Genomic DNA, 26,466 nt, shown 5'->3' with positions numbered 1-26,466 from the left:
AAGAGAGCATCCTAAGGAACCGCATTACCCCATTGTAGCGCACAAGGAGGCTCTGCAACAGCTGGTCAAGACTACCAAAGCATCACCGGTACCGGCCCACTCTCTGTCAAGGACGTATATATACAGAAGGTGCCGAAGAAAGGCCAGTAACATCATGAGGGATCCCACACACCCTGCTAATGGACTGTTTGTCCCACTCACGTCAGGAGTGTCTAGGCCAAGACCACTAGATTCAAAAACAGTTACTTTCCTCGAGCAGTAAACTGATCACTCTCCTTACTGGAACCTTAAAACCAGCCGCTTTTGGTCAGATGGGGTTCATCAGCCATGGTTGGGAGGTCATCTAGAAGGAAATCTCTGATCTCAAATCTCCATTGCCTTGCCACTATACTCACTTTGGGAGTAAACCCCTCAGAAAAAGTCTGGAGCTGGTGTCCCTTAGGCAATTCTACATTGAGCTCAGCGCCGACCAGCAGTCCTGTAACTGGTGGCAAATGTATCAGTTTCTGCTGTTCCTTTGGATTTATAACTTGCATGCTGAGAGGGAGCCTGCTCCATGGGCAACAGCTTGCTTTCTGTATCGTGCTGCCCTGGTTTAAAGCTTGCGTAGACAGCTTGGATGTAACATGCGTGCTTGACCCTGACCAACAGAGAGCTTTAAATCCTGATCAACACCTCCCCCCACTAACCCACCTCACTGATCACCACTACTTTATTATTTCCTGTCAGTCACCTTATGTGCAGACTCTTCTGTACCTAGTGTCCTTTATGTACATGCCATCAATGTATATAAGCTATATTTATGTGTTTTTTTTAATTATTGTGTTCCATATCTTGTGTTTTGTGTTGCATAGGATCCTTAGTAACAATAATTTTGTTCTCCTTTAGACTTGAATAATGGAAATTACATTAAACAATCTTGTATCTTGAACAGGACTTGGAAAATCAAAAGTGATAAAGGCACAGAATGGGCTTTGAGAGCACAAAGGAAATAATGTGAAAAGTGAAAAACACTGCAAAAATGAAAATCAATCTTATTAAAATTATGACTAATAGCTAATCAATCAAACATGGTAAAATTAGCCTCTCTCAGTTTTGAGGAACCTTTTCAATGTTACATTTTGTACAAATGCAAAAGAGCGTTTCTTCGTTCGATTTTAGCTGTTTCCATGATTTGTTATTTTTGGGCATTGGATGTGCGATGTTTTCTGTGAATGGGCTCCATGGTATTGGTATTTCTTTGTTTTGTGGCTGTCTGCGAAGATAAATCTCGGGGTTGTATACTCCATACATAATTTGATAATAAATATATTTTTGAATCTTTGAAAAAGATTTGACTGTCATACCTTTTCACAATATTACAACTTTTTCAAACACATATATGGTGAAAAATATCAACGACAGAAAATCTTAATCAACACTTCTTATTTTATTCACAGCTAAGTGTATACTGGAAGTAATAGGCTCAACTGAACACTGGGAAGGAGCAGCACACCATTGATTTTCTGTAACATCAATTTATGGTTACAAATACTTGATTAAATTCTGAACTGCGCTCCCTGAACTTTTGAAAACTGCATACTTGCCCTGGTATGTCAGCTGCTTGTAAGCAACATGCCATCTGGGCAGTATTGAAAGAGAATGTCAACAAAATCTGAGATAATACTAGTCTTCCCAGATAATTTTCCCAGTCTGTTAACCACACACCCTCAAACAATAACATTTCCTCCTACATAGCTCTCCATTTTTCTATCATCCATGTGGCCTGTCTAAGAATTTCTTAAATGCCCCTAATGTATCTGCCTCTATCAACACTCCTGGCAGGGTGTTCCATGCATCTCCATCTACCCCCCCACCCTCCCCCATTCTACCCCCACCTTCCCTCTACCTGGGTGTCACCGAAGATCAGCAGCCAGCACGACAGCTCTGAGTGACAGAGTTCGGAGTTGAATCCCGACGTCCTCTGTAAGAAGTTTGTACATCCTCCTCGAGGAAAGGATGGATTTCCTCCCACAATCCAAAAGTGGACTGGTTAGTAGGTTAATTGATAATTATAAATTGTCCTGTAATTAGGTTAGGGTTAAATCAGGGTATGCTGACAGCATGACTCTAAAGGTGGGAAAGAGCTGTTCCACATTGTATCTCTAAATAAATATACTTTCCTCCAGTCACTTTAAAATTATTCCCATTGCAGCCCTGGGAATAATTCTCTGACTATCCATTCAATTTATGCTTATCATCTTGTATACCTCTAACCAGTTACCTCTCATTCCCCTTTGCTTCAAGGGAAGCAAGCAAATGGAAGCACCATCTGCTGCAGGTTCTCCTTCTAGTTTCACAACATTCTGACTATGAAATAGAGCACCATTCCTAAAGAAGGGTCTTGGCCCGAAACATCGACTGCTTATCCCCCTCTGTTGATGCTACCCAACCTGCTGAGTTCCTCCAGCATTGTGTTTATTTTTGCTCTGGATTTCCAGCATCTGCAGAGTCTTTAGTATCTACCATTCCATCATTGTTGCTGGGTCTTAAAATCAGGAACACCCTCCCCAGCAAGCATTATGAGACAAGATTGAACAGAAGGACTACAGCAGGTCAAAGTGAAGGTTTACTTACACTTTCCCAGTTAGTCACTGGCCTTGTTACTGTTGCCCTCCTTCAGCAATAGAATTGAGAAAACATCTCCACATGATCATCTCATCATAGCAAATCATGATTCGTCATTGCCACAGACAGCTATGGAGACCAAGTCACTGGGTATATTCAAAGCAGAAGGTTATAGGTTCTGGATTAGTAAGGGTGTCAAAAGTCATGGGCAAAGACAGGAGAATGGGGTGGAGATGGACATGTGGTGGATAAAATAGCAGAGCAGACTCGATGGGCCAAACGGCCTAATTCTGCTCCTATTGTATGTCCTGTGATTCAAATCAAATATATGGCTCATATGGAGCCAGTGATCATTAATGGAGAATGTGTGGAGCAGGTTAAGACCTACAAGTATCTGGGAGTACAGTTAGACGAGAAGCTAGACTGGACTGCCAACACAGATGCCTTGTGCAGGAAGGCACAGAGTCGACTGTACTTCCTTAGAAGGTTGGCGTCATTCAATGTCTGTAGTGAGATGCTGAAGATGTTCTATAGGTCAGTTGTGGAGAGCGCCCTCTTCTTTGTGGTGGCGTGTTGGGGAGGAAGCATTAAGAAGAGGGACGCCTCAAGTCTTAATAAGCTGGTAAGGAAGGCGGGCTCTGTCGTGGGCAAAGTACTGGAGAGTTTAACATCGGTAGCTGAGCAAAGGGCGCTGAGTAGGCTATGGTCAATTATGGAAAACTCTGAACATCCTCTACATAGCACCATCCAGAGACAGAGAAGCAGTTTCAGTGACAGGTTACTATCGATGCAATGCTCCTCAGACAGGATGAAGAGGTCAATACTCCCCAATGCCATTAGGCTTTACAATTCAACCGCCAGGACTTAAGAACTTTTTAAAAGCTATTATTAATGCTTTTTGAGATAGTGATTTAGATGCATATCATATTTTTTACTGAGTTAAGTATTGTATGTAATTAGTTTTGCTACAACAAGTGTATGGGACATTGGAAAAAAAAGTTGAATTTCCCCATGGGGATGAATAAAGTATCTATCTATCTATCTATCTAATTGCCACTCTATATTTACTCCTGATGCCTCAATCAATACCCCTCTCATTTGAACTGGTCATTGATGAATCCCAGGCTGTTGAAGTATTCCTATGTTACTGAACCATGCCATATAACAGCTGGGTCCTTTGGTTAGTCCTTGGTACACTGAATTGCACTAACAGTCTAGAAAGGCTAACGTAGTACTTTCAGATTGAGATTTATTTATTAAATGTATTTCTGTTTGTTTTGTTGTGCCCTGTATTGCACTGTAGGGCATGGTGAGCATGCTATGTTGGCACCGGAACAGGTGGGAACACTATATATTTTTTTTTATTGCGCTTCTGTGTGGAATGGGCCCTTCCAGCCTTCGGAGTAGCACCACCCAACAACCTCCGATTCAATCCTCGCCGAATCAAAGGACAAGTTACAAAGACCAATTAACCTATCAAGGGGTATGCCTTTGGATCCTGGGAGGAAACCCATGTGGTTACAAGCTGCCCTCAGCACATCCTTGTGTTCTGGACATTGTTAGAGCATATGGTGAAACGTGCCATTTGTAAGTTGGCTAGGGTTGAATCGGGGGTTGCTGGGCAGCGCGGCTCGGAGGAACTACTCCATGCCATATATCAATACATAAATAAATGTGTTGCCACACATTCCTGTGCCAACATAGCATGTCCGCCACGCTCAGCAGTACAACAAAACAGACACAGCAAGTAACAAGACAACAACAGCAAAACAAGCTCCATTCTACACACACACACACACACACACACACACACACACACACACACACACACACACACACACACACACACACACACACACACACACACACACACACACACACACACACACACACACACACACACACCTACCTACCTACCTACCTACCTACAGTCCAAGGATGGACCACCTCCAGCTTCCAGTGTCCAACAGTCTTGCAGATTTGCCAACATCAGGCCTTAACTTCTATACTTCCTTTCACCATTAAGGAGTTAAAGGAACAGCTGATAAGTGGGTCAACAATTACTCTGTACTGATTGCTTACTATTTCTGGTGTATTTGTATATAGTAATGTATACAAGTCCCATTGTCAGAGGATGTAGTGATATCATGGTAGGGAGGTCTCTCCTGTTGGTGCTGAATATAGTGAGTGCTGTCGTTCAAAGCTCTTGCCTCCTGCAACTGTTACTGTAAGTGGAATCTAAATAGGTCGTGTGATCACTCGAGTTGAGTATGATGTTCTCCTAAGGGCTTGTCCCTTAAAGGAGAATGTGCCTCTGTTTAACGTGCGTAGCCACGACATGGTCCTTGACAGATCAGGGTCAGGATCCAATGGCATGGCATGCAAGACCCTTCATTGCTATACCTTTCTTCCATCCTCACTGCCATTGTGATGTGTCATCATCTTCTGCCAGCTCCACCGCTGAGGTCTTGGTTGAATTACTCTTTGTCTGGAACCTGCCCCTTGACTTTACTGCCATGGGATCCCCACCTGGAACTACGTGCTAGATGGCCAAATTCAAGACTCAATTGCACTCAGAATCTGAGGAACTCATAAGCCTCTTCATCATGAAAAGGTGATGATCCTTGAAGAAGTGGAATATATATTGTTTTTGCTGAGGGCTAATTGGAAATCACCTACACAGTCATACAGAATGAAATGAGCTGATCAGTTGGGCAAAGACCAGTTTTAAATCCACAGTCAATTTGTCAACTATTTGAAAAAAATAGGATGAGTGTGTATTCACGAAAAGCGGTAAGTAATGGTGAAAATAAATGGGACGGAGGTACAATTAAACAAAGTCATCCCTCTAGCTCAACAGGAGGCTAGCAATTGATGCATTCATCATGTCGCAATCCAGGCCTCCTCTCCGTTCCGTCTCACCGATTGCAGAGGTACAGAAGACAAGTGACTATTAATCACCTCAACAGTGATGACAAAAAATGATTTTAATGCTTAATGTTATTCCAAAACAACAATGCAGAAGATTTCATGGGTAAAATGGCAGATTGCCGAACAGATGAGCTAACTACATGGAAGCTCAAGAACAGATGACGGTAGGAAGCTCAGTAGAGGATTCTAACACTTGATCACACTTGGAAACATCATTGCTGTCACATTTGTTATTTAAATGCCCTCCAGACACTGCCAAAAATTTTGCACCTTTTAATGAATACTTAAGATAAATTAATTTTTCCTTGGGTGAAAATAAAAGATGTTTCATTCATCTTGTTATTTTGTATTAAAATAACCTCACACCATGCAGAGTGACAACATGTCACAGACTGCAGACAGCGTATCAAAAGTAATGTTTGAACAAGAGAGTATTATATTTGTGTAGCCAACCATGCCAGAGATAGCCACATTGTTGTGCTTATTCTTGGAAGTTAAATATCACAGAAAGGCACACTTAAGGATTTTCAACTTGTGATTTCCTTTTCCAGGCTCCCGTTGGGGAATTGCTTAACTAGCATCATGCCAAACCGGCAGATGAGAGCCCGTGGAACTGGTGCTTAATGGTGATTCTCAGCGTGCTGATAAAAATTCAATTTTCAAAGAATGTATATGTCAGTAGATATTACCCTGCAGTTCATTTTATTCCTGGCATTCATAATACAACAAAGAAATACAATATAATCATGAAAAATTATACACAAAGACTGACAAGCATCCAATGTGCAAAGAAGACAAATTGCGCAAATACAAAACAAAATAATAAATAGATAGATAATACTGAGAACATGAGTTGTAGCAATCTCGAAAGTTAGCCCATAGGTTGTGCTTCGTGATCAGATTGTTGTGAGTGAAATTATCCATGCTGGGGTCGGTAACGGTAATGTCACTGAATGTTTAAAGGTAAACGTTTTTTTTTATTGGAGATGGTCATTGTCTGGTCCTTCTGTTGTGAAAAAGTTACTTGCCACTTATCAGCCCATGCCTGAATATTGTCTGGGTCTTGGCGTGGACGGTGTTATTTTCTGAAGACTTGAAAATGGTATTGAGCACTGTTTAATCATTAGCAAATATCCTGTCTTCTGATGATATGATGGAAAAGAGGGTCTAAACTGTAGATGGTTGGACCTAGGACATTATCCTGAGGAACTCCAGAGGAGATTCACTGGCACATTCAGTCGGGGGGAGAGATTGAATGGAATGGGTTTGTTTTCCTGAGAGTGACGAGGCTGAGTTATATCTGCATAGAGGTAAATAAAATAATGGACAGAAAGTCTAGGTGATTTAAATCTTTTTTTTCCCTATGGTAGGTGCGCATTATAAATCCAGAGCCAATCTTTATTAACAGACCATTCAAAAATTCAAGGTTGTAGAACACTACAGCATAGAAATAGACTCTCTGGCCCATCTAGTCCATACTGAACCATTAATTTGCCTACTTCTATTGACCTACACATAGATCATAGCCCTCCATAACCCTCCTATCCATGTGCTTAACCAAATTTCTCTGGCCTGACCAACACATGGAACTGGCAGCTATCCAGTAATCACAACTTTGGAGGTCCTGTCATTTAATTTAACACCTAGCTCCCTGAACTCACTTTGCAAAACCTTGTCACTCCTCATACCCATGTCATTGGTACCAATGTGGGCAACGACTTCTGGCAGCTCACCCTCCCACTTCAGAATGCTGTGGACTTGATCGAAGATGTCCTTAACCCTGGCACCCAGGAGGCAACCTACCATCCAGGAATCATATTCTCATCCACAAAACCTCCTTTCTGTTCCCCTAACCAAACAATCCACTGTCACTACAGCTTGCCCCTTCTCCCCGCTTCCCTTCAAAGCCAGAGAGCCAGACACAGAGACCAGACCGTTGTGGCTTTTGTCTATTGAGTGCCCCCCCCCACCCCAAAAGTTTCCAAACTAATAGCCTTAGAACAGCAAGATAGAAACTGCCCCTGAGCCTGGATGGCAAAAGAGTCAGCACAGATATGTTGGTGCAAATGGCCATCTCTATGCTGTAAAACTCCATGCCTCTGTTCTGCGGTGATGTCTTGGGGTTGGGGTAACTGATCTCCAGCAATTACAATAATCTCCTTCATGAGTGGTCCTGGGATATTTTCCTCTTGATTCTCATTGACCTCGGTCTTACCAGAACACCTTGATGCCACACTCAATAAAATCCTGTGCCAATGTCAAGGGCAGTCACTCTCCCCTCACTCCTGCTCTTTGGTCTGTGTATGGACGAGGATTGTGATGGGATCTGGAGTTGTGATGTTGAGGGGAATCTAAAGTATGGCCAAGATCAATTTTTTAAAAATTGTAATGATGAAAAGGATGAAATGTAAAGTGGATTTCAGTGCATCAGGATCAACTAAACATAAGCTCAGAGAACAGTAAAGATACTCTCAAATCTTCAGTCCTTTTATTAAATTAAATGTCAGGCTCTGGGTTAAATGTAAATGTGGCCAGCATGTTTTCCCTTTCTACCATCTATAAAGGTCTCACATGAAAGAGCTTTTCAGAGACTTGGTACGAATCCCTTCTGAGGCAGGTCTGCCAGCCAGAGCTATCCACAACTCATGACTAATTGACAACAAATTGGCAATTACCAACTTATAGATGGTACAAAGACTGCTGAAGTGAGAATTCAAAAACTTCTTTTTCTCTGGACAGTATGGACAGTTCTGGGACTTCAAAAAAAAATTGGATGAAACCATTCAGTGACATCCTATTAAATTTAAATTGGGATAATAGAATTCCTAACCAGCACCAACAAATCAGGGTGAATTCAGCAGTCGAGATCATTAACTGTTTTGTTTGAACCTACTTTCAGAAATTTAATGCTTGTTCGAGTTAACATTTAGTTGATTCTCAAGTCAAGCTCTGATTTATCAACTCTGGACCATAACGCCACATAAAATGGAGATGCTTTGATCCCTTTCATGCTTATCCAAATGCACATTGAGCTTAAACAGCATAGAAACCACAAAGAGTCATGGTATCTTTGATCAGAAACAGCAACAGAAGATCTCACCAGGTCTTTGCATTGTTCCTTTTGTCCAGAATTTAGTAGCATGTGAAATGATCTGACGTGTTTAAGCAGCATCTGACTGCCAACATAATGATGGGGAAACTTTTTCTATGATCAGAGTGAAGTAAAGTTAAAAATTACATAACATCTTCTTCCTAGCCAGCAAGACAAGCTTCACTTTTGACTCCATGTGGAGTCTGGTAATGGTCAGAATGCTGGAGTACCAGAAAGGTATCTCATAAAATGACACCTGTCATTCGCCAGTTGGCGAAACGTCACTCTGCAGCCTGTTCTCCAAGTCAAAATTGCACCTTTGGTTTCAGTGCATGCAAGAAGACCAGACCTCTTGTTGATTCATGGAATTAATCCATTAACAGCATCATGTTTGCCCAGACAATGTTACTGCTTCTGAAGCTTCCATTTGGTCTCCCATTCAAGTATCAACTTGGCCCATTTAAACCCATGGCTCTATCACACAAAATAAGTAATAACTCAGATGCATAGCTCCCTGAAAGTGTGCCGACTGTCAATACGTATTCCTGTCAATAGTAGATGCAGATGAATAAAGATAATAATATAAATTTTACTCAAATATTTTAACAGAGCACCACACAATGTAACATTATCCAAGAAATGCAAACTTTTTTTTTCCCTGAGTGGGGATATTTGCCCATTTAAAGTGGGTAAATTGGCTTCTTACCCATGGCACAGGAAAAAAAAATTGAAGAGAAGTGTTGTGTATAAACAGACTATTTACAAGCATATGGCTCAGCACTGGGCCAAATCGAGCTGACTGTGGTTGACAGTTTCAAAGGGGAACACCAATGTTACAGCTGTCCTAGAGTTATACGCACCATCTGTGTGTATGGGGTGTGCCGAGGGACAAATGCCAGTCCATTCGTTTCCGCACTCCGTTACCAGACTGAGTGGAAAGCAAGGGTGGAGTGCTGTCCTACAGAGAATTCCCTGCATTTCAAAGACTTAGAGACTAAAAGGCACATTTTAACCCAGTTTGCTTCAATCACTTTTCTTCATCCTTTTAAAATATTATCATTTGATGTGTTTTTTTAAATTCAGTATTTTCTTTCGAAATGTTTTATATTTATTGCAAAGGGGTGGCACGGTAGTGAAGTGCCTAGCACAACACCTCACAGTTACCAGTGACCTGAGTTCATTTCCGGCGCTGTCTGCCCATAACCTTGTGATTTCCTCTGAGTGTTCTGGTTTCCTCCCACAGTCCAAAGACATGCTGATTTGTAGGCTAATTGGTCATTGTAAATTGTCCCATGATGAAGCTAGGGTTAAATTGCGGGTTGCTGAGCTCGAAAGGGCCTATTCTATGCTATATCTCAATAAACACAAAAAAACCTAGTTTTCCAGCACCTCTGAATATCATAGAGCAGGCTTTAGGAATAAAAACGGCCTGCATTTGGTTTCACTTCGATCTTCTTAAATCTTCAAAATTACAAAAGGTGGAAACTCTGCTCTAAGCTTTGCCTCCAGTCAGTGTTTGTTGGGGCACTTTTGACAGACACGCACCACATGAGGCTTATCAGGCTCAGTATGCCTGATGATACAGGAAGTTAGTTGGTTTAGCCCTCAGTTAGTTCACTGAGGTGGGAACCATGACAAGTCAAGTCCAGTGTAATTTGGCCCATTGGTGTAGTTTATTCTGGGGTCTAAACTCTGCGTAGTGGTTCTTTCCTCCAATCTTGACGCAGATGGCATGAGAAAGATCATTTAAAGCATAAGTGCCAACTGAAAGAAAATTAATTGTTACTATTCAGGTAAAATGTCTTCATGTCCATAGTTAAAAAAATATGCTTAGCTAATTTTTAATTGTCACATTACCAAAAGCTCATCTAGTGAAAATCATTTCAACTGACCCTTTGTAAAAGGAGGGAAGAAAATTAGACTGTAGAGGATATGGCGCACAGATGCAGTTTAAGCATCTGACTTACAAAGGGCTGGCCAATTAATTTGCCCCAGTTAACAGGTTCTCCAGAGACATACAAACACAGAGAATGTTTCATTAGGCTTGTGGAGATCAAGATCAAGTGGATCAACTCAATTCTAACAGCAGGATTTGAAAACCCTACTTAAATTCTGATCTGCTCTGGGACAAAATGCATGATGGGCTCCTTCACCTTTCCTCTGCAGATTACACAAGTCTTCGCTTAGTCGAGGCAAGGACTTCAACTCATGGATAAAGGCTTGCAAAGAACAGGTCTTCAATATGAATTAGTAATTTTCAGTATAAGCTAGCGAGCTATGCCACAAGGAATAGTTATCAATGCAACAAAATAACATAATTGCAATGTTTTATTCTAATTATTTTTAGGGCTACAATTAGATCTCAGCAAATTAGCTGGCATAATTGAAATAATTAGCAAGACACAGAAACACAGAAGAATATTTCAATAAAAGACCAATCAGTTTACAGCTCTGAACCCATTTGTATTTGATCAAATGAACAATATTAATGGACACGCAATTAACTCAGCAGAGTGTCAGGCTGAGAAGATTCTGGGAGCAGAGGTTCAAACCCATATAATATCTAGTATAACTCTTGTACTGGATGATATGCCATTTGAATTTTATACTGGTATTCTGTAAACTGTGTGAAAAGTCATCAGCTGAAACTTATGACTGGTGACAATTTTGAAGAAACACTCTCTTTGAACTGAGAAAGAATTAAGGTTTGCTAAAGCTAGCCTTGATTCCCACTTAAATTAGCATCACAGTTCAATCAGTGCTTGGAGGCTCAGGAGTGAAGTTGTATTCATATGCGTGTGCAGACAAGCATGAAAGGTCAATGGCTCAAACTCTGCAAAAGTATTGAAAGTGAAGCTGTCAGGTTTGCCATTATTACCCTATGAAACTGACAGTAATCATGACATTTTGGTGTTTGGAAATCCCTGGCACTGAGGTGAATTTATGCTGTTTACAAGCTAGTTTCACTGCAAAATATCCTTGCAATACGGTGCTGCTTGGATGTAGGTCGGTTTTGTAATGGTGTACAAAGTCATAACAACTGCCAAGCAAATTGTCAGACCAGTGAGCAATTTTACAAGGAGTACCGAGACAGGAAGGCAGCATCCATCATCAAGGATCCCCACTACTTAAGCCATGCTCTCTTCTTGGTACTACCATCAGGCAGGAGGTACAGCAGCCTTGGGCTCCACAGAACCCAGACCAGGAACAGTTATTACTCTTCAGCTACCAGGCTCTTGATCCAGTGTGGATAACTTCAACACTGAACTGATCCCACAATCAATGCACTCACTTTCAGGCACTCTACAACTCATCTTCTCAGTATTAATTATTGACTTTTTTTTACTTGCACAGTGTCTTCTTTTGCCCTTTGGTTGTTGGTCAATCTTTGTTTATGTATAGTTTTACATAAGTTCTATTGTATTTCTTTATTTTCCTGTAATTACCTGCAAAAAATGAATCTCAAGGTGGTATATAGCGACTTTGCAAATACATTTACTATGACAAAAAAATTAATCCATGCGTAATTGCAATTCTCTTACATACACATTTCAAAGTACAATTAGAAAAAAGTTTTTAAAACTTTAAGTTTTGACATGTCAACTTTCACCTCAATTGCATACACTTTCCAATTTTTAATTTACACTGCACGATGTTGCAAAGGTTAATTCAAAATAGTGTTTTTCCATCCTTGTTGCTATTTTTGAGAAATTGATTGGTTGCTCAAACCAGTTCCTTGTTATTGAAAGCTAGGGATCCTGACAGCTGAGGTGAAGGGTCAGAGTGCTAGATCGCGAGCCATTTCTTAATTAGTGACAGCAATGTTCAAGTGAATATCCCTATAAAGAGCCAAGTGCGGTATATTAATGATGTTCAGACTCTCTACCATCTAAGCAGTGACTAGTCTTAAAGTAATGCCGAGAGTGCAACAGCACACGACTTTATCACCATAAACTGGTACCCTGCAGACTCGCATCTTTTAAAATATCATAGTAGGTGGGTGTGACAGAGCAACGGGGCAGAGGAAGCTTACAATTTCCAACTGTTAGTGTTTGCCTGTTGCCTTCATCGATTAGAAGCTGCACTTCAGGACCTTACCTTTGCTGAATGCTTTAGTTGACAGATAAGTTTTCTATACTTCAGAATAATTACAACAACATACAAAAAGCTAGAGATCTTTAGTGTCAGTATTAAAGAGCACAAGAAAATTAAACCTAGAGAAGTAAAACATTCTGATAATGCATACAATTTCCTAATCACTTAAACGGAGAGCCTAAGTAACAAATCCCATTTGATCCCTTAAGGTGCTAAATTAAAATCACTCTAATCCCTGTTACTTTGTACGTCAAGGAGTTAAAAATTGACCTTGCTGAAAGAAAGAAGATCATCCATTCTATCTCCCATAATTATTCTTCATGGAAACAATCTATTAGTGGTGCAAGTATCCTTGGATTGAATTACATCAACCTTTTACCACCTTCGGTCAAAGAAAACACAGAGCACTACATGAAAATACATGGGATGTGACTCAGGAGACGTTCAGAAAATGTCTTTGCAACTGCAGTCTGTGATGCTCCCCTTTCCCAAGTCTCTCATATTTGTGATCTCTCACCCACCCCTCCACCCCCAAATGAGAACAGCAAGTCAACACTCTCAATAATGTGTAAAATAATAATAATAAGTGAGCTTTGTACTGCAAAGTCCATCAGCCGAGATCAGCACTGAGACTAGCCCAGCTTCATATCTCTGTTATTCCTCTAACAGCAGCCTCAGGATCAAAAGGGTAACTGGGCTGCTTTTGAAGTGGAGTTGAAAGGGTTCCAGCCATTCACATCAATAAAGTCATTGGTAGCTCTGTTTACGGGCCAGGAAAACAGACCTGGTGCTGGAAAACATAGACTGTGAAGTGCAAAGATTTTCAGCCGGTACAATTCTCAGTGCATAGTAAGTAACTGAGCTATTGAAAGAGTTTTGAAGTGAGAAAAAGAAACCAGGATAGAATGTGCAGTTTTATATATTTAGTTTCTTTAATACCTTCATGCTTTGCTATTAAAGAATATGGAGTTACTTTGAAGTTAAAAAGTAACAATTCAATACAATATGTTTATCTAAAAATATTACCTATTAATTTCACTTCTGAGATTTCAGGTTAGAATCTAGACTGACGCTCTGGTGTTTTGCTGGTGGAATATTACACTTCGATAATTAATAATTTGTAGCGAGGCCGTGGAGAGCACAGGCCATTTCTAATATCTTGGGAGCCACATTTTAATGAAGGATGACATTGATGATAAAGCTCACCGCCAGCTGCAAAGCTCAAAGTAAATTTGTTATCGAAGTATGTATACAGTATGTCGCCGTACACTATCCTCCATTCATTTTTTTCTGGTCACTCACAGTAGATAGATAGATAGATAGATAGATAGATACTTTATTCATCCCCATGGGGAAATTCAACTTTTTTTCCAATGTCCCATACACTTGTTGTAGCAAAACTAATTACATACAATACTTAACTCAGTAAAAATATGATATGCATCTAAATCACTATCTCAAAACGCATTAATAATAGCTTTTAAAAAGTTCTTAAGTCCTGGCGGTTGAATTGTAAAGCCTAATGGCATTGGGGAGTATTGACCTCTTCATCCTGTCTGAGGAGCATTGCATCGATAGTAACCTGTCGCTGAAACTGCTTCTCTGTCTCTGGATGGTGCTATGTAGAGGATGTTCAGAGTTATCCATAATTGACCGTAGCCTACTCAGCGCCCTTCGCTCAGCTACCGATGTTAAACTCTCCAGTACTTTGCCCACGACAGAGCCCGCCTTCCTTACCAGCTTATTAAGACGTGAGGCGTCCCTCTTCTTAATGCTTCCTCCCCAACACGCCACCACAAAGAAGAGGGCGCTCTCCACAACTGACCTATAGAACATCTTCAGCATCTCACTACAGACATTGAATGACGCCAACCTTCTAAGGAAGTACAGTCGACTCTGTGCCTTCCTGCACAAGGCATCTGTGTTGGCAGTCCAGTCTAGCTTCTCGTCTAACTGTACTCCCAGATACTTGTAGGTCTTAACCTGCTCCACACATTCTCCATTAATGATCACTGGCTCCATATGAGGCCTAGATCTCCTAAAGTCCACCACCATCTCCTTGGTCTTGGTGATATTGAGACGCAGGTAGTTTGAGTTGCACCATATCACAAAGTCCTGTATCAGTTTCCTATACTCCTCCTCCTGTCCATTCCTGACACACCCCACTAGAAACATAATGAATATAGAAAGAAACATAATGGAATCAATGGAAATCGACACACAAAGATGGACCAAAAAAATGTGCAAAAGACAAACTGTAAATACAAAATAACAAGTAATAATAAATAATTAATTAGATAGATAATACTGAAAACAAGAGTGTAAGTGAATCAGCTGAGTGTTGAGATTAGTGAAGTTACCCATGCTGGTTCAGGAGCCTGATGTTTGAACACTATTTCAAAGCACCACCAGAGACTTTGATCAATGCAGGGAAAAAACATATATGAAAATTAAAACTTCAGGCTTGGCATAAAACTCAAGGTCCACCAGGCAGCAGTAAAACTGTCTTCCTAATGCTTTTCAGATTGCAATGTTCAATCAGCATCAATCAGATGCGATGCTGGTTGGCTTCAATACTGATACAAGCTGTGTTGTGGAACATTGAACTTGCTCAAAGTGCACTCAAAATAAGACTGACTCCAGAAATTCACTTTTAACGTCTTCAGCCTGTCTAGCATTTATAAACCACAGCGTGAGATATTGGCTACAAGGCACTTTAAGACAACATCTTGAGATACAATGATTGTCATACAGTTCTGCAACAGATAAAAACTGCCTGAGAACTTAAATTTCTTTGCGCCTTTCTTACCCAAAAAAATCTTCAGTTTCAACAGGGAAAATCAGATCTATTGCACTGTTGTCAAGATATTCTTGTCTCCTCTGAGCTCCTGAAAATATCACAAAGGCATGGATGCTGAGCAAGCCACAGTGATGAATGCAGAAGAGACCTTCAAAGCTGTCATCAAATCCTGCGGAGTGAGCAGTGAATCAGACTCCTAGACCATTGTTATCAATAGTAATACTGATGTATTCAAAGAGCTAATCTTTTGGATTTATCGTTTTATTTCATTTCAATTTAACATGAAATTCAACTTCAAATACCAAACTATATTTCAAATGACAGTTTCATAAATTTGATCATCCTAACACGTTCAGGATTTTCATTAATAAATGTCTGCACTCCATTTTCCATTGCTAACTCTATTTGAGCACCTGGGAGTCAAATCTATGTTTGCCAGAATTGAAACTTTTAAGACCCTTTAAGCAGAGCTAACAATGACCTTTAAATGGATCTTTAATTTGTGGACATGAAAGAAGGCAATTCTGAATTAAGTGCACAGCACCATTGTTAGAACACAAGAAATAGCTAAAGAAGTTCATGCACTCCTTGAAGCTTGCCATGACATTCAGTACTATCACCGCCAAACATGAACTCCATTTCTTGCCCTGATTCCCTATCCTTTGAAGGACAACTATGTCAGTTGAAAATATATGCATCAACTGTGCATCCACAACTCTGTTTTCTAGGGAAGAACATTCCAACGGTTCATCACCCTTGGTGTGAAGAATTCATCTGAATAGTGACTCCTATTCTAGATGGTCAAATCAGGAGCAATGTCACCCAGATATTGACTTCAAGTTGAAGTTTAATTGTCATTCTACCATACATATGCATATCGTTAACCAAAACATCATTCCTCTGGGGCCAAGGTACAAAACGCAGGGTATACAATCACGCACAGCACATATAATTATGATCCAGCACATGCAGCTAAAAAATAATACTAGCATAAGTCCCTGAGTGGTATGGCTAGAAGACTGACGATGCACAAGATGTTGCCATGAAGCCATGTTTCTGCAAGAACAAGCATGAGGCAGTATCTCATCTCATGCTGGGTTAGCTGCAGATGAAGGCGATCCAGCCAAACTTCCATGGAGAGAACACTGGAGAACAGCACAGCCTGCAGTGGCCGCAACGTGTCCGCCGTGCGTCGGTTCTCTCCCTCAGCACCTCCTTCTCTGGGTGGCAGCCACAGGCGACACCCTGGCATGAAGGCCTGATCTATGCAACAACCCAAAGCCACACAGCTCCTCCACTGTCAGTCTTTCCAGTGAGCTAATGAACCGGACTTTTTGGATAGTATTTTGGATTACCTGTGTTCAACAGGGTCTTTTGATCTGGTCACCAAATTATAGGAAAGATGTCAACAAAATAGAGAGAGTACAGAGGAGATTTACTAGGATGTTACCTGGGTTTCAGCACCTAAGTTACAGAGAAAGGTTGAACAAGTTAGGTCTTTATTCTTTGGAGTGTAGAAGGTTGACTGGGGACTTGACAAAGGTATTTAAAATTATGAGTGGAATAGATAGAGTTGACATGGACAGGCTTTTCGATTGAGAGTAAGGGAGATTCAAACAAGAGGACATGAGTTGAGAGTTAAGGGGCAAAAGTTTAGGGGTAACACGAGGGGAACTTCTTTACTCAGAGAGTGGTAGTTGTGTGGAATGAGCTTCCAGCAGAAGTAGTAGAGGCAGGTTTGATTTTGTCATTTAAAAAAAAAATTGGATAGGTATATGGACAGGAACGGAATGAAGTGTTATGGACTGAGTGCAGGTAGGTAGGACTAGGTGAGAGTAAGCGTTTGGCACGGACTAGAAGGACCGCGATGGCCTGTTTCTGTGCTGTAATTGTTATATGGTTATATCACAAGAAATTATGCAGAAGCTTGAAATCCTAAGCAACACACATAAAATGCCAGAGGAACGCAGCAGGTCAGGTAGCATTCATGGAAATGAACATATAGTCAACATCTCAGGTTGAGACCCTTTTTTAGTTTAAGACAAACAGAGTCTAAACTTTGCAAGTCCTCTCAATTTATACACAATATCCTCCCTCATAAAAACCAGACATTACAGATGCCATTCTACCCTCTTGTAATTCCCTAATCCCAGAAATCCGTTTTGTAAATCTTAACAGCAACCTCTTAAAGAAAATACACATTCCTTACACAAAGAGACTAAAGCTGTACATACAACTCATGCAATTTCACCATAGCCATATACAATTGCATCAAGCTTCCTGACTCTTGTATTTCATCGACCTTTCAATAAGTTCAAAGTTAATTTATTATCAAAGTAAATATATGTCACCATATACAACCCTGAGATTTATTTTCCTGTGGTGTAGACAGTAAGTCCAAGAAAAGTAATAGAATTAGTGGAAGACCACTCAGAACAGGACGTACAAACAACCAATGTGCAAAAGATACCAAGAAGTCCAAATACAAAAGAAAAATAAATAACGATAATAATAATTACCAAGCAATACATATCGAGAACATAAGATGAAGAGCCCTTCAAAATGGATCCATAGGTTGTGGGAACAGTTTAGTGAAAGGGCTAGTGAAATTGAGTGAAGTTATCCCCTCTGGTTTAAGAACATAATGGTTGAGGGGTAATACCGGTAACTGTTCCTAAACCTGTTGGTGTGAGTCCTGAAGCTCCTGTAGCTTCTTCCTGATGGCAGCAGCGAGAAGAGAGCATGGGATAATGACATTTGCTTTGTAAATTGCTTGCTTTGCCTGTATGTGATTAATATATTAAAGTACTCAAATCCCTCTGCATGCCAACATGAAATGAATTATCTTTCATTAAAAATATCTACTTCTCTATTTTTCCTGCAAAAAATGTACAATTTGAATAGCTCCCCATATCAGACATTACCTGCTACTTTCTTGTCAACTCATTTAACATAACCTTTTGTTTTGCATCTGTTTTTCATGGTCTGCTTCCTCACCTTGCTTGCTATCATTGTTAAGCTAAGATAATTAAACACGTTTCCATCATTTATGTCTTTAATGCAGTTGGTATACAGCTGAGGCCCAAGTATTCACTTTTACAGTGCCCCCACTGTTACACAACTATTTCAAAAATTAGCTAATATTTTATTCTTCGCAGTCTAATACACAGTGAATCTCAAGATTTTAAAATTACATAACTGTATTATGGGTAACCTTACAGAATCTCTTTTGAAATCCAAATGTAGTACAACTGAGAATTCTGTTTAGATACCTGGCAAGTTACAACCTCAAATAAATTCTCAATAGATATTTTACAATAGTCCTATCATAAACACAATTATCTCATCATCAAACTGTGTTAACAAAGCATACTCATGTCATAATTTTCTGTGTGCTCTGCATTAATAAATCCCATTATTCATCCCAGCAATCCAAATAATTATTTTTTTCTTTCTACCAATCTAACTAACACAAATGCCCTTGTATTCTCCCTTCCCTCCTTCCAGGAATAATAGTGGTCCACTTCACATCTCTCAATTCACATATTGTTTCAGTAGCTAAGAGATTCTTAAAGGTCACGCATTTGATCTCCCAATTCTGCAGTCTCCTCTTTTAAATCACAATGATCTCACCCATCACGTCAGATGTTTTTTTTAGATTTACTACACTGTTTTTACTAGTACTGAGCCCTTTACTACTCAGTCATGAAGCCAGTGGTTCAACTTCCCTATATACTTTCACCTCATTATAATTTCTTCTACTTCTGCCTTCAAAGGACCCAAATTATATTTGCTAATCTCACTCATGTTAGATATCTGTAAATCACTTGGCATGCAAATTTGCTTTCAATTTTTCATCAAAATGGATTGAAAAAATTAGCAAATTCCAGAATTTGAAGATTTACTATCTCTAATGTCCACGTTGCAAATCATTTCCCCCTTCATTCTCAAACTAAGGCAGAGGATTCTGGAGGCAGATACGATAGGGTCTTTTAAGACACACCTGGATAGGTATATGGAGCTTAGAAAAATAGAGGGCTATGAGTAACCCTAGGTAATTTCTAAGGTAAGGACATGTTTGGCACAGCATTGTGGGCCGAAAGGCCTGTATTGTGCTGTAGGTTTTCTATATTTCTATTCTTGTTAATTGGGACAACTCTTAAAGAACAAAAACTAAATGAAGAAAATAGCTGGGAGCCCCTCTGTTTATTTGGGACACTATGCCAAAAGATTTTCTAACTAGTGTCAATTATATGTATGTCGTGCGGCTGTTAGACACTGCATTCTGTTTAGAGCGAACAGTTTTTAAATAGCATCACTTGCATGTCTGTGTTCAAAATGCAGTGATTTTTGTCACTGTTAGTTGGTGAGTAATAAACAGTAAGACAATTCAGAACTGTTTCACTCACTGCGGTTTCATGCATTCAGGCTTAAAAATGCCAGAGAAGTCCAGGAGTGAAGATGAAAGCATTTCACTACTTCAACAATTTAGGCTCTACAAAGAATTTGAAAGTTGCTTACAATCATCTTCAATGTTACAATTAAAATAAAGATTTGGAAGATGCAATCATCAAAAGCATTGATCAAAGGCAGTCCACTATCTGCTCTAGGTGTCTGTGCTGAGTTTGTTCATATACAATTGAAAGAACACGTCAATGTACACTGAATGAATTCCTCTTTTGACAAGGTTAGCTTTCTAATTTATTCTATATTCCCCTGAAATAAGTAACAATTCTCTGTTAAATGGCTTGTCTTTTTAATATCTTTTTAAACTATTTCCATGTAACTTTAGTAAATCGAGGAAGCTGCTTAAATGGCCCAAAATATACTGGTCCTGATGTGTCCCAATTAATCAAAATCTACTGTGAGTAATTCCTCAAACATCTTAAATTAGGATACAATTTTGCCATTAGCCACAATGGGATAAAATTTCCCATGAGAATTTATTCGAAGAACTGTGTTATGTTTTGTAAATTATTTATATAACTCACAATGACTCATTTGCCATATATTTTCAACTAAAACCCAATTCCCAGGCAAATTATCTCATATACCTTTCGAATTGGAATTATTTAAATTGAAAACCCAAATGTTAAATGTTACCTTTAAATGCAAAATTAAATTTGTTCATGTTATGAACACTCTTCCCCAGGTAGTCCTTTACTAAAATGTTTCTGATAAACTCTGCATCACAGACAATATTAGATCTAAAGTTGGCATCTCCCTAGAGTGAGGGGTTTAGATGAGGTGGAGTTTGTTAGGTGTGTTCAGGAAGGATTCCTGACACAGTATGTAGTTAAGCCTACAAGAGGAGAGGCTGTACTTGATCTGGTATTGGGAAATGAACTTGGTCAGGTGTCAGATCTCTCAGTGGGAGAGCATTTTGGAGATAGTGATCACAATTCTATCCCCTTTACCATAGCATTGGAGAGGGATAGAAACAGACTAGTTAGGAAAGAATTTAATTGGAGTAAGGGGAAATATGAGGCTATCAGGCAGGAACTTGGAAGCATAAATTGGAAAAAGATGTTCTCAGGGAAATGTACGGAAGAAATGTGGCAAATGTTCAAAGGATATTTGCGTGGGGTTCTGAGTAGGTACATTCCAATGAGACAGGGAAAGGATGGTAGGGTACAGGAACCATGGTGTAGAAAGGCTCTTGTAAATCTAGTCAAGAAGAAGAGCTTATGAAAGGTTCAAAAAACTAAGCAATGATAGAGATCTAGAAGATTATAAGGCCAGCAGGAAGGAGCTTAAGAATGAAATTAGGAGAGCCAGAAGGGGCCATGAGAAGGCCTTGCGGACAGGGTTAAGGAAAACCCCAAGGCATTCTCCAAGTATGTGAAGAGCAAGAGGATAAGATGTGAGAGAATAAGACCAATCAAGTGTGAAAGTGGAAAAGTGTGTATGGAACTGGAGGAGATAGCAGAGGTACTTAATGAGTACTTTGCTTCAGTATTCACTACGAAAAAGGATCTTGGTGATTGTAGGGATGACTTACAGCGGACTGAAAACTTGAGCATGTAGATAATAAGGAAGAGGATGTGCTGGAGCTTTTGGAAAAGCATCAAGTTGGATAAGTTACCGGAACTGGACGAGATGTACCCCAGGCTACTGTGGGAGGCAAGGGAGGAGATTGCTGAGCATCTGGTGATGATCTTTGCATCATCAATGGGGACGGGAGAGGTTCTGGAGGATTGGAGGGTTGTGGATGTTATTCCCTTATTCAAGAAAGCCCAGGAAATTATAGACCAGTGAGTCTTACTTCAGTGGTTGGTAAGTTGATGGAGAAGATCCTGAGAGGCAGGATTTATGAACATTTGCAGAGGCATAATGTGATTAGGAATAATCAGCATGGCTTTGTGAAAGGCAGGTCATGCCTTACGAGCCTGATTGAATTTTTTGAGGATGTGACTAAACACATTGATGACGGTAGAGCAGTAGATGCAGTGTATTTGGATTTAAGCAAGGCATTTGACAAGGTACCCCATGCAAGACTTACTGAGAAAGTAAGGATGACACAAAGGTTGGGGTTGTTGTGATTAGTGTGGAGGGCTGTCGAAGGTTAAAGTGGGACATTGATAGGATGCAAAACTGGGCTGAGAAGTGGCAGATGGAGTTCAGCCCAGATAAGTGTGAGGTGGCTCATTTTGGTAGGTCAAATATGATGGCAGAATATTGCATTAATGGTGAGACTCTTGGCAGTGAGGAGGATCAGAGGGATCTTGGGGTCCGAGTCCATAGGACACTCAAAGTGGCTGCATAGGTTGACTCTGTGTTTAAGAAGGTATACGGTGCATTGGCCTTCATCAATCATGGGATTGAGTTTAAGAGCCGAGAGGTAAAATGTTGCAGCTACATAGGACCCTGTTCAAACCCCACTTGGAGTACTGTGCTCATTTCTGGTCGCCTCACTACAGGAAGGATGTGGAAGCCATAGAATGGGTGCAAAGGAGATTTACAAGGATGTTGCCTGCATTGGGGAGCATGCCTTATGAGAATAGGTTGAGTGAACTCGGCCTTTTCTCCTTGGAGTGACGGATGATGAGAGGTGACCTGATAGAGGTGTATAAGGTGATGAGAGACATTCATTGTGTGGATAGTCAGAGGCTTTTTCCCAGGGCTGAAATGGCTAGCACGAGAGGGCACAGTTTTAAGGTGCTTGGAAGTAGGTACAGAGGAGATGACAGGGGTAAGTTTCTTTATGCAGAGAGTAGTGAGAATGTGGAATGGGCTGCCAGTGATGGTGGTGGAGGTAGAAACAATAGGGTCTTTTAAAAGCCTCCTGGATAGGTACATGGAGCTTAGGAAAATAGAGGGCTATGAGTAACCCTAGGTAATTTCTAATGTAGGGACATGTTCAGCACAGCTTTGTGGGCCGAAGAGCCCATATTGTGTTGTAGGTCTTCTATGTTTTTAAAGTATTCTAAATCACAGTAGGTTCTTTAACAATCTTGGAAATCTTAACATGACCAGTAACTGCTGTTCATGAATCTCTTGCACAATGCTTAATCAACAATTCCTTCAAACTTTGTCAGTGCAGACCAAATTGTTGGTTGCTCCATCGTTCATAAAATAAGACCTTAAGACCATTAGGTAAGAACGTAAGACCATAAGATATAGGAGCAGAATTAGACCATTCGGCCCATTGAATCTGCCCTACCATTTTGTCATGGCTGATCCATTTTCCCTCTCATCCCCCAGTCTTCTGCCTTCTCCCCATCTTTTCATGGCCTGACTAATCAAGTATCTAACAACTTTGGTCTTAAATATACACAATTACTTGGCCTGCACAGCTGCCTGTGGCATTGAATTCCACATGCTCATATTCAATAGGTCTCCATTTGGTTTGGAGGATTACCATTAATGTGCCAAGGACTTACCAGAGTTATTTTAAAGCAGGAATTTCTAACCTGGGGTCCATAGACCTCTTGGTTAATAGTAGGGATCCATGGCATAAAAAGAAGTTTGAGATCTCGGTTTACAGATATTTGCAGGTTTAAAATTCCTTTCTATTCTTCAAAATATTCTCTTCTATTGGTTTTAATTGAGTGGAATTGCTGCCCTTGGCACTTACAGCTCAGGCCTTTGCAGAGATTTCCTTAGCTACTAGAGAGAGTATAGCCTACCAAAAATGAACTCCCTCTCAAAGAAGAACTTCAAACAAATCCCAAGCATTAACAGTTTCAGATCATTAATTTGTCAGGCGTGTAACAAAAGGGACTAAAGGTGGCTTGCTTTCAAAACGACACTGTTAACTTGGGGGGCAAATGATGACATGAAGACACATTCACACAGAATAACTAATGTAAGGATGCATTTGTGACAGTAACAATCAAGGTTCAAAAAGGTTGCCAAACATGGTGCAAGTTCTTTGTAAAGTGGCTTTATATGGCTAAACAACCTGATGGAAAGCATTTATGACATTCGCTTGCAATCCATTTCTTGAAGTATGTTAACATGTCAGTTGCAAAATGGTAAAGTTATGACACTACAGTGGAGATGGATTGACATTTTCACCCTGTTGTTGCTTGTCCAGATGAACAAATGTTGCTGGAAGTCAATGATGGAATATTAATAGGGCTGTAACCACATGAAGTCTGTCAACATATGTAATCTTCTTTCTCCACAGTCCTGTAGCTCAGAGTAGTTTCCAAAGGGAAATAGTTTCTATTACTGAAAAGTCTGTACTCATCATCCTCACCCAGTGTTAGTTGGATAAGAGAAACAACAAGACATATGCCTTAGGGGGAGCTGGGTCACAGGAATTCATCGATGGAAAAGAAGATCTCTAACCAGGCCAGGAACCAAGGAATGATTTCACTTAAAGACTCACAGATCAGTAGTTGGTGCAGCCTATTGATTTTCCAGTAAGATTGTGTGTTAGACTACTCACTTTAATCTGATTTGCTTTGATATAATCTGAACACTGAAATCTCCAACACTCCCCTTCAGAAAGTTTCGCCCTTCTCCTGGTCCAGCTGATTATTTCTACAGGCATTCAATCAACCCTGTTCCAAACTCCTGATTTCCATTTCCTCATTCATCTACTCCACTTGCCCATCACACACATACACACCTGCCACTGGATCAGCTCTCCCCACTGTTCCCCTCAGCTTCCCCACTCACTTATTTGATTTCATGTTCCACCTTCCATTCCAACTGGAATGAATGAACCGCAACCCTCCCACCTTCAAGCCTCTGTCACCAAATCCACCCATCTCTCCTCCATCGGCCTGTTACCCCTCCTCACCAAGATTGACCTCTTGTTTGACAGCTTATGTCCCACCCCTACCCCTCTCCTTTTTATACTGGCCATCTTCCCTCTATTCTCTCAGTCCAGATGAGGATCTCACCCCAAAACGTTGACGGTCTACTTCTCTCTATAGATGCTACCTGAATCACTGATTTCCTCCTTCAACGCACTTTGAACAAGAGATAGTAATTGAAATTACTTAAGCCATGGGTTAATGGCTTTGATTAGTCTGTACTCTACTACAATTCTGGCAGTTTTGTTCTCTGTGTTTTAAGACCATAAGACATAGGAGCTGAAATAGAACATTCTCTGTACATTTTAGATGGGGTGTTTAATGCCCCAATTTCAAATGCAGTAGGTGGGCAAGATGTCAATACCAATATCAAGAACAATCGCATTATCCCTTCCAGTTTTTTTTTGCTTCCTAAGTCTACTCTACACTCAGTGGCCACTTTATAAGATATAACCGTACACCTGCTCAATAATGCAGATACAGTACTGTTCAAAATGCTTAGACACACAATCGTAGGGTGCCTATGATTTTTTTTGCATGGTACTGAATATTATCTCTGTCTAGTTACCAAATAACACTTAATATGACTGAGTTAACAAAAACTAAGTACTCTTATTTCTGGTTGCAGCCACCTTCCTATTTTAACCAATATACAGTACTGTGCAAAAGTCTTAGGCACCTGAACTACATATATGTGTCTAAGACCTTTGCACAGTACTGTATCTAATCAGCCAATCATGTAGCAGCAACTCAATGTATAAAAGCACGCAAACATGGTTAAGAGGTTCAGTTGTTGATCAGACCGAACATCAGAATGGGGAAGAAATATGATCTAAGTGTCTTTAATCGTGGAATGATTGCTGGTGTTGGATGGGGTGGTTTGAGGATCTCAAAAACTTCAGATCTCCTGGTATTTTCACACGTGACAGTCTCTAGAGTTTACAGATAATGGTGCTAGAAACAAAAGGCATCCGGTGAGCTGGAGATCATGGGGAAAAACATTAATCAGAGAGCTCAGAGGAGAATGGCCAGACTGATTCAAGTGACAGGAAGGCAATAGTTACTCAAACAGCCACGTGTTACAAGAGTGGTGTGCAGAAGAGCATCTCTGAACACACAACATATTGAACCTAGAAGTGGATGGGCTACAGCAGCAGAAGACCATGAACATACACCCAGTGGCCACTTTACGAGGTGTACCTAAAAAAGTGGCCACTGAACATACATTTGCCAGATTTCACTCTGTTATTTGCACTCCCTCCCTCAATAAGTCAACTTCCATTAGCACTTGACCCAAGGTCTATTTGCTGCATTAACAACAGCATTTCCTCCCCAACATCCTATGATAAAAGTGTTTCCTGAAATTATGTGACTGAAATGGAATCTATGAAGGATTATAGTTCAGCTGAAGAAAGCATTTAAGTTAACGCTATTGCTTCTTCCTGCACCCATGCAGAGCTCATCGACTTCACCTCCAACTTCCATCCGGCCCTCAAATTTACCTGGTCCATTTCCAACACCTCCCTCCCCTGTCTCAATCTCTCTGTCTCTATCTCGGGAGACAGCTTATCTACTGATTTCTATCATAAACACTGACTCTCATGGCTACCTGGACTATACCTCTTCTTACCCTGTTACTTGTAAAAGCACCATCCCCTTCTCTCAGTTCCTCC

General features: G+C 40.3%; 1 protein-coding gene across 2 annotated transcripts in view; it reads right to left on the bottom strand.

Annotated features, from left to right (window-relative positions):
• sez6b (seizure related 6 homolog b) overlaps positions 1 to 26,466 on the bottom strand; it is a 919,909-nt gene that overhangs the window by 589,446 nt on the left and 303,997 nt on the right. The window lies entirely within an intron of this gene.

Source organism: Hemitrygon akajei, chromosome 8 (assembly GCF_048418815.1).
Source record: "Hemitrygon akajei chromosome 8, sHemAka1.3, whole genome shotgun sequence".
In the NCBI taxonomy this organism is placed as follows: domain Eukaryota; kingdom Metazoa; phylum Chordata; class Chondrichthyes; order Myliobatiformes; family Dasyatidae; genus Hemitrygon; species Hemitrygon akajei.
This window is presented reverse-complemented; position numbering and strand designations above follow the sequence as displayed.